The sequence below is a fragment of the Bison bison genome, unplaced genomic scaffold, assembly GCF_000754665.1.
Source record: "Bison bison bison isolate TAMUID 2011002044 unplaced genomic scaffold, Bison_UMD1.0 scf7180017864503, whole genome shotgun sequence".
NCBI classification, from domain to species: Eukaryota; Metazoa; Chordata; class Mammalia; order Artiodactyla; family Bovidae; genus Bison; species Bison bison.
The window spans coordinates 1,860,507-1,869,070 of NW_011495061.1; the positions used below are offsets into that span (position 1 = coordinate 1,860,507).

Genomic DNA, 8,564 nt, shown 5'->3' on the forward strand with positions numbered 1-8,564 from the left:
AGTGTGCGCCTATATAAAAAGAGAAGGGGGAGATGCGGGGAGCTGCCCGTGAGAACGGGGTCCTTTGTCTGAAGGACACAGCTCTGGGAGCTGCCTCAGTCCTTGAGGGTTTGCTTGCAAACATAGCTCTCTGTCCTGCCACCCCAGAGATTAGGCGAATATTTACTGCAGACACCTGGAGTTCTGTGCAAACTTCTCAAGCGCAGGGAAATGTTATCTGGTGCAAGAAATAATAACAGGGTGCCATTCCCATGCTCTCAAGATTTCTTGTAACTGTTTGTAAGATGTATAGGTCAACCAAGAAAAATTGTTAACTGTCTTGTCTTTCTCACGCTCTCCTGTATAAATATAAGATGCTAAATAGCCGGTGTCAGACCACTTCCCTTTGTGGAGACGTGTCTGAACCTCTCGACCCCATCTTTGTTGTAAGTATTCCTTTGCTGTAGTTTTCTTTCTCAGCCCCACCGTGCACGTTCTCGGGACCTGATCGACTTTGCCGGCTGGCACTGGCAGGATTGTTTTCCTGATTCTCCCTCAGGAGACCTCTTGGTCCAGTGCTCCAGACACTTGAGATGATCCCCATCAGCAAGTTTCACTCAGTTTCCATGAAAGGATGACCACTCTGACCATCTGTTGTTTGATTTCAGCCCACGATATGGAAAATCTTCATCTTAGGCTCTAAAATCTTTGCTGGCTTCATTGGTGTGCTGTAACTAATAACCAGTTTGATAAGGGGGCAGGAAAGGCTCTGGTCTGCAGCGTTTCCTGGTTTCCATGGTGTAAGTTTCCTGGTTTCCACTGGCTCCTGGCACGGCCGATCCCAGCTCCCAGTGAGAGGTCACTGCACAAGGAGCAGCACGTCAATGTAAAGAAGATGTAAGTAGACTCAAGGAAAGTATAATAAAGTAATTAGGACATGATGGGTTTTCAGTAGCTTTTACCTTTTGAAATATAATTAATTAAGTGTAAGTTTATATAGGGCTTCCCTGGTGCCTCAGCAGTAAAGAATTCGCCCGCCAAGCAGAATACCCAGGTTTGATCCCTGGGTCTGGAAGATCCCCTGGAGGAGGACATGGCAACCCGTTGCAGGATTCTTGCCTGGAGAATCCCGTGGACAGAGGAGCCTGGTGGGCTACAGTTCATGGGGTCACAAGAGTCAGACACGACTGAGTGACTAAACAACAACAACGTTTATCTAATTTAGTCTTAAATAATGTTGTGCTTAATAACTGTGGAATTCCTAAAAGCAAACACTGGCTTCCACAAACCAGTGCTGGGGGCCTCCAGCAAACCACTGGATGGTCATCACCTACCAAAATTCAGAAGTCCATTCATGTCTTTACAATTTAGATTTTATACTTGGGTCACACTGGGCCATTAGAGAACTCTGTCTTTGGACCATATAATTCCTTTTGGCTGAACAGTATTCGAAGCCCCTTCCTATGTCAGGGGACTTCCCCTCCCTATGAAGCAGGGACCCCTCCCGTGAAAGAAAGGGAAAACATCTCTCCCTTCCTTTGCCACTCAGATGTGTGCTCATGACCCAGGCTCTGCCAGTTTGCCAGGGTCCGGGGAGGAAAGGTCTTAGGAGTGACTTAGGAGAGTCTTAGAAGGCAGGGAGAGGCCAGGTCTGTCCCCACGTTGGGTCTCCCTGGTGGCTCAGACAGTAAGGAATCTACCTGCACTGCAGGAGACACGGGTTTGATCCTGGGTCAGGAAGATCCCCTGGAGAAAGGAATGGCAACCCACTCCAGTATTCTTAGCTGGAGAACTTCATGGACAGAGGAAACTGGTGGGGTATAGTCCACGGAGCTGAAAAGTCAGATACAACTGAGCAACAGCAACGGCCTTCATGTTGGAACGGTTGCTTTGACCTGCTTTTCCTTGCTGTTGCTATTATAAGCATACATAATGGCCCGCCTCAGAGAACCCCGCCCCCCGCCTGACCGTTCAACTAAAGTGCCTTCGTTCAGAACCCTGTCCGCCTGTGGATGGCAGGAAGGAAGAAGTTAACACTTCTCCTGCCTGAGGCTTGACATTCTAGTTGATGTTTGCAAGATTAATGATGGCCTTTTTGGGGCTTCCCTGGTGACTCAGACAGTAAGGGATCCATCTGCAATGCAGGAGACCTGGATTCAATCCCTAGGTGGGGAAGATCCCCTGAAGAAGGAAATGGCTACTCGCTCCAGGATTCTTGCCTAGAGAATCCCATGGAGAGAGGAGCTTTGTGGGCTACAGTCCATAGGGTTGCAAAGAGTTGGATACAACCAAGTGACTGACAAAGACATTTTTGTTTCCTCACCTCCCTCACCTCTGATCTATAAAAGAACCTGGCAACCAGACCCCCATGAGATGGCTATTTTGAGACACAGACTAATGTCTAATGTCACAGACTAGAGGTCTTCTCGGCCACCTTGTCTCTCAGATTCCTAAGGTTTTGTTGTGCGGGGAGCAGAGTGAGCTTGCACTTATAACAGTGTCAGGGGGCTTCCCTGGCAGTCCAGTGGTTAAGATTCTTCGCTTCCAAGGCAGGGGGCATGGGTCTGGCTCCTGTTTGCAGAATTAAGATCCCACACGCTGCATGACTCGGTCAAATTAAAAAATCAAGTGACTGCCGTCAAGTAAGTTGTGGACATGCTATGTTCATGCTCAGAAATGGTGCACTGGGATCTTCAAGGGACCAGTGCTTGACTGGGCATCATTCCTTCAATCTGGTTCTCTGATCCTCCTAGAGATTTTAAAAGCTACCTGGTATTCTTTCTCTTCCTTATTAAAAAAATAAAGTTTAAATTTCAATTTACAGAAAGGTTGCAAAGATGGTGAGTCCCCGTGTCCCCCATATCCAAGTTCCCTTGCTTCCTCCTCTTACTCCGGTGCGTTTATCACCACCAACGAACCAGTGTTATTACACTGTCAACCTGAGCCTTGGACTGAGACACTTTCCCAGACTGACCTTGTTTTTGATGACCTTGACGACTTTGGGGTGTATTGGTCTGGTGTTTTGTAGAACACAGGTCAGTTTGGGTTGGTCTGACGTTTTTCTCATGGTTGGAGTGAGGGTGTGTGTTGGGGAGGAAGACCTCATGGGTGAAGGGCCATTCTCGTTACCCACATCAAGGGGGCATGCTGCCACCGTGACTCACTGCTGCTGGTACTCACACTGACCCCCAGGTTTCTCCTCTGCAGTTACTTGACTTTTCCTCCTTTTATCTGTTTTTTGGAAGCAGGTCAATACATTTAGTGACACTTAGGGGTGGGGAGGTAAGTCCACTTCTCTGAGGGGAATAATTTAACAAAGTTAATGTTTTTTTGTATCAATACTGACTCATGAATATTTATTTTATACTTTGATTTAACCCAATACTTTGCTATTTATTTTTATGTTCAAATTATTTTTGCTTTAACTCTCAGGTTGGTGCCTGTGTCCCTCTGTCACACCCCCGTACCTTTATTGATTTGGGTTTTGATCAACATTTGTTTCTTGTTTTTGGCTGTGTCCTGCAGCTTGTGGGATTAGTTCCCCGACCAGGGATTGAACCCAGGACCCTGGCAGTGAGAGCATGGAGTCTTAGCCGTTGGACTGTCAGGGAACTCCCTGATCACTTTCTTCTTTTCTGGCACTACAAGATGCTCCTGGCTTATCTTGTATATTTCTTGCCTCAGCCCTAGAATCAACCACTTCCCCAAGAAACTTTGGCTTTTAATAAGAGAACGGAAGTAGGAAGCACATTGTGGCCATCTGTCCATCTATCTATGTAGCCACCCCTCTGGCCTATCCATCTATCCATCTGTCTATCTGTCTGTCTATCTGTCCATGGTGTCTATCAGTCTATCTATATTGTCTGTCCATCTGCCTATCCTTCTGTCTATCTGTATGTCTATCTGTCCATCGTGTCTGTCTCTCTGCATCTCCTCTTGGCTCTTTTCCTCTGGAGAGCCCTGAGCACTATACCGCCTCTGCAGCTCTGGGCAGAGGGAGCCTGGATGGACCGGTAGGTTTCAGTACGTACTCAGGCACACGTAAGGGTGAGAAAACTTCAGGGGAGGGGAGATGAGTGGTTAGGGCAGAATCTCCAACAGAGGCACCTAGAAGTTCTCCTCTGTGTCACCCACAATGAACTCAGGCTGTGGTTTTACTGCATGACAAGGGGCAATTGTGAAAGTGAAAGTCACTCACTCGTGTCTGACTCTTTGCGACCCCATGGACTGTATAGTCCAAGGAACAGTCCAACAGCACAAGGGCAATTGTGCTGTGGGAAGGACAGGAGTTAGTGATCAGACGGACCTGGGTTCGAATGTGGACTGTGTGAACAGGTCAGGTCGCTTCCCCTCTTCTCAGGGTCTTCAGTGGTAAAACAGAGCCTACAGCGCCTACTTCACAGGGTTGCCGTGATGGTTAAGTTACACAACGCACATGAGAAGCCAGGAGTGTAGTGGTTATTCCACAAAAGCTAGTTGCCACCCCATCTCTCTCTCTCTCTATCCCCCCCGCCCCTCATCCCGTCACCTCTCTCTTTCTCTCTCATGCACACGTTTAGTTCTTGATCTAAGAAAGATTTACTGAGCTCCTGGTATTTGACAGGAACTGTGCTTGGCGATGGAAAATAGCGAACCAAACAAATTAGACTGGACAGAAAATGAGCCCATACATAAACAATAGTCCTGTTTAGAGGAAAAGAGAACAAGGTGAAGTGAGCAAGCCTCTGGGTCGGTTTGTGTTGATAACATTCACGCTGTGATGTTAAGTGACGAGGGCACAGTAGTGATCCATGGGAAGTATGTTCTGGACAGAGGCAATGGGGGCGTGGTAGGGGGGCTGCAGAGGTGGGCAGGGGTGGGTTCCCGGGTGCCTAGAGGTCTTAGTGTTTGATTCTAAGTGAGCTGGGAAGCTGGGGGAGATTTTCCTGTTCAGCACGGATGTAGAGGCTCACCGGATTGTTGCTTGCAACTGTGGTCTGAGGATTTTTCACGCAGGTAAAATTCCGTTTCATGAGTGTGTCACAGTTCGTTTGTGTTTTTCACTAAGGATAGACAGCTGGCTTGCTAGTAGATTTCTGCTTGTTTATCTCTCCACTGTGAGGGCTTGGATAAGGGAAAGAAAGAAGCCCTTTAACAGAGGCGGGAAGGAACTCGGGTTATGCGTGAACGTTGCTTGGCTGGGTTTTGTATGGGGTATAAAGACAAAAAAAAAATTGGTCTCTATGTCCTTACGTCTTAGAAATTTGGTCTCATTGTAATCAAGCTAGAATCAAAGCACGGTGTAGTGGAATGAAGGAAACCATCCCAAATCCTGGCAGGTTCAAAGACCCGACATGATAGTGAAACCAGAGTACACAGCGAGGAGCAGTATTCTCACCTGTGGACACATAAGTCATCATGGCGAACACACTGGCAAGGACCATACAACTGTCTACATCGGTAGCTCTGAAGACTTACTGAAGTTTGAAGAAGCCTTTGGGAAATTTCTCACGGTAACCAACCTATCGGCTAATAAACACCTGCGAAGCGTCTATGTTTGTCAAAGCATTCTAATAGATATGGGGCTTCTCTGGTGGCTCAGCTGGTAAAGAATCCCCCTGCAATGCGGGAGACCTGGGTTCAATCCCTGGGTTAGGAAGATCCCCTGGAGAAGGGAATGGCTACCCACTCCAGTATTATTCTGGCCTAGAGAATTCCATGGACTGTATAGCCCGTGGGATTGCAAGGAGTTGGACATGACTTTCACTTCTTTTCTAAGAGTTTTGTAGGAAGTACACAGAAGTTTACAGAGTGCAAGAAGAGATACTCTAGACCTCACAGAGCTTGCACTCTGACTGTGGGTGGACGCAGATATGTGAAATGCTGAGATGAAACACAAGGACGTGTGTGCCAAGTGTCAGATGAATGCTGTGTGCCCTCGGTTCTCTTGGACTCTAAGCTCCCCCAGAGCTGGGACTGAAGCCGTCTTCTTTCCCTTGTGTGTTCGTGTGTTTGAATGAATGAGTGAGTAAACACTGGAACTGCCCCGTAAAGACTTCGTGTGGAAGGAAGGTCTCAGTGTGGACAGTAAATAGTGATAGCTCTGAATCTGAAGAGGAGGAAAGAGGGCATGGAAGTGGTGAATGTTCTAGGGGCTGGCAATGGGAAGACCCAGGGGGTTGGTGAGAGGAGGAAGCCAGGCTGCAGGAAAGGGCTCTTTAGGCAGAGAAGTGGGGAGGACTTGGAAGGGCAGAATGGGGTCCCAAAGTCAAGGTCTTGGGTGCTGGTGAAGGAGTTTGATTTTTGTTCTACAGTTAATGAGAACACTGCACTGCAGTGCTTCCAGCAGAGGCGAAAAACTGTGTGTGTGGGCTTCCTATTTTAGGGGGATGCAGAAAAGCGAGTGTCAGCTGGGGTGACAGAGATACCTCCAACTGGGTGGGACGATAGTGCACAGTGGCAGTTGGAGGGTGCCCAGGGGCTGTCAGAAGGGGCGAGCCCAAACACACAAGCATGTCTCAGGAGTATCCTATTTTTTGATGTTCCTTTGGCCAAGGCAAGTCACATGTTCAGACCCAGATTCAAGGGGTGGAAAACAGACTCTGCTCCTTGCTAGGAGGAGGGGAAAGCCATAAGGCAAAGGGGTGAGAGTAGAGGGAAGAGCTTGTGGCCATTTTTGAGGTCTACTCCCCGGGCTCACTGTTTTAAGTACCAAAGACAGGGAAACAACTCAGATCAAATGCAAGCGAACCTCTGCAGACAGCTGAATAAAAGGAAATTAAAAGGTCTAGATGGTTGGAGTGCTGAAAGATCAGAAATGCCACATGTATTGACTTTCTGGAATATGTGTCTAAATCTCACACATTTTAAATCGGATCTCATTAATCTCTGCTTTGGAGACGTTACTCCAGAAATTATCCAGGTCATTTCAGGCATGTATGTAACTCAGCTCTCAGAAGCTGGGTGTTCAGAAAAACAGATAGTTCTTTGTCTTTCCATGGTTCTTTAGGGCACTGAGACTTATACAAAATAAAGATGAGCACAGGGTTTAACTAGTTGGAAGTAGTTCCTGGTTTCTTATACGCCTATGACAGCAGCAGCACTGGCTCAGGACAAGTTTCATGCTCTCCAAGTCCTCACCACCACTTTCTGGCATGAGGCGTTCTATGCACAGTATTTGGAGGCCTTAGAAGCTTTTCAGGGGCCATAAAAAAGAGTTGGAGTCATGAAAAAAATTTTAATTCAAAATCACAAAAAAATACTTCAAAATAAATTTACATCATAAAAATAATCTGCAAGCAATCTATAGACTGTCTCATTTCCTAAGAATTCTTAGAGATGATGAAAGCTCACAGGCAATAGTAATTTAAGTGGCTTTCTTATACTCCCCAAATCTAAAAGTTAAATGAAATATTCCTTTGAAGTCATCTTTATTGCAAAACAACAACAGGTATTTAATGCAGAAGGGGGTGAACTACAGCAAGGCCCCTACATCTGAACCTTCAAGTTGCGAACTTTCAAAAAGCGAACCTGTGTTCACATGTCCAAACATGTTCACTTGTCTGGCTTACACTGTCCCTCGTGTGCCTCCTGTACAAGTAGCTGTGCTTTTGTGTACTTTACAGAATTGTGTAGAGTACAGTGACACAGAATGTTTGTTTCAAGCCCAGGACCTTCAGAAGCAACTGTAAAAGCAGTGGTTGTTGTGTGTTAGTGGTTCAGTCGTGTCTGACTCTTTGGGATTCTCCAGGCCAGAATACTGGAGTGGGTAAACATTCCCTTCTCCAGGGGATCCTCCCAACCTGGGGATTGAACCTGGGTCTCCTGCTTTGCAGGCCGATTCCTTACTGTCCGAGCCACCAGGGCAGCCCCCAAAGCAGTGGTAACAGCCGATTGTGTTAGCGGGACACCTAGGGTAACTCTGTTGGACTTCGGGACTGGGCACTGGGAGGAGAACTTTTGTAGGGGACTGACACCACCCAGGGAACTGGCGGGGCTGGTGCTGGTGAGGGGAGCGGACTGCAGCTGCCATACAGGACTATAGATGATTGGCTTCCCTGGCGGCTCAAATGGTAAAGAATCCGCCTGCAATGAGGAGACCCAGGTTCGATCCCTGGGTCGGGAAGATCCCCTGGAGAAGGGCATGGCAACCCACTCCAATATTGTTACCTGGAGAATCCCATAGACAGAGGAGCCTGGTGGGCTACAGTCCGTGGGGTCACAGAGAGTCGGACACGACTGAGCGATTAACTTTTTAACTTTACCTCTGTTTGGAACCCTTGCGGGTCCGCAAACTAACTGCTGGGTGGAGGGCCTCTGGGGGGCCCGAGAACACCCCCGCCCTCCGATCCGGCAAGGGCCGCACATACAGGGCTATCTACGTCTTCCCGGTGGAGAGGTCCAAGGCCAGTGGCAGCCCGACCGCTGGTCAGATCCAGTGAAACCAGGTTTCCGGGCTTTCCGACCCTTTTACTTACTTGGGCGGAGTGACGGTTCCCGCCGGAGACCTCCCAGCGGACACCGCCCAGGAAACTGGCGGGGCCGGTGCTGGTGAGGAGAGCGCACTGCAGCCTGCACACAGGGTCGGCACACGCGCGCCGCCCGCC

The 8,564-nt window shown here is 48.2% G+C and overlaps 1 long non-coding RNA gene across 1 annotated transcript; it reads right to left on the reverse strand.

Moving 5' to 3' along the window:
• Positions 1-373: 373 nt before the first annotated feature.
• Positions 374-8,564, reverse strand: LOC104980513. The gene is made up of 3 exons (XR_824274.1): positions 8,436-8,564; positions 4,932-5,082; positions 374-841 (listed from the first exon to the last, which is right to left on the reverse strand). It is a non-coding gene; the product is annotated as an uncharacterized LOC104980513 (long non-coding RNA).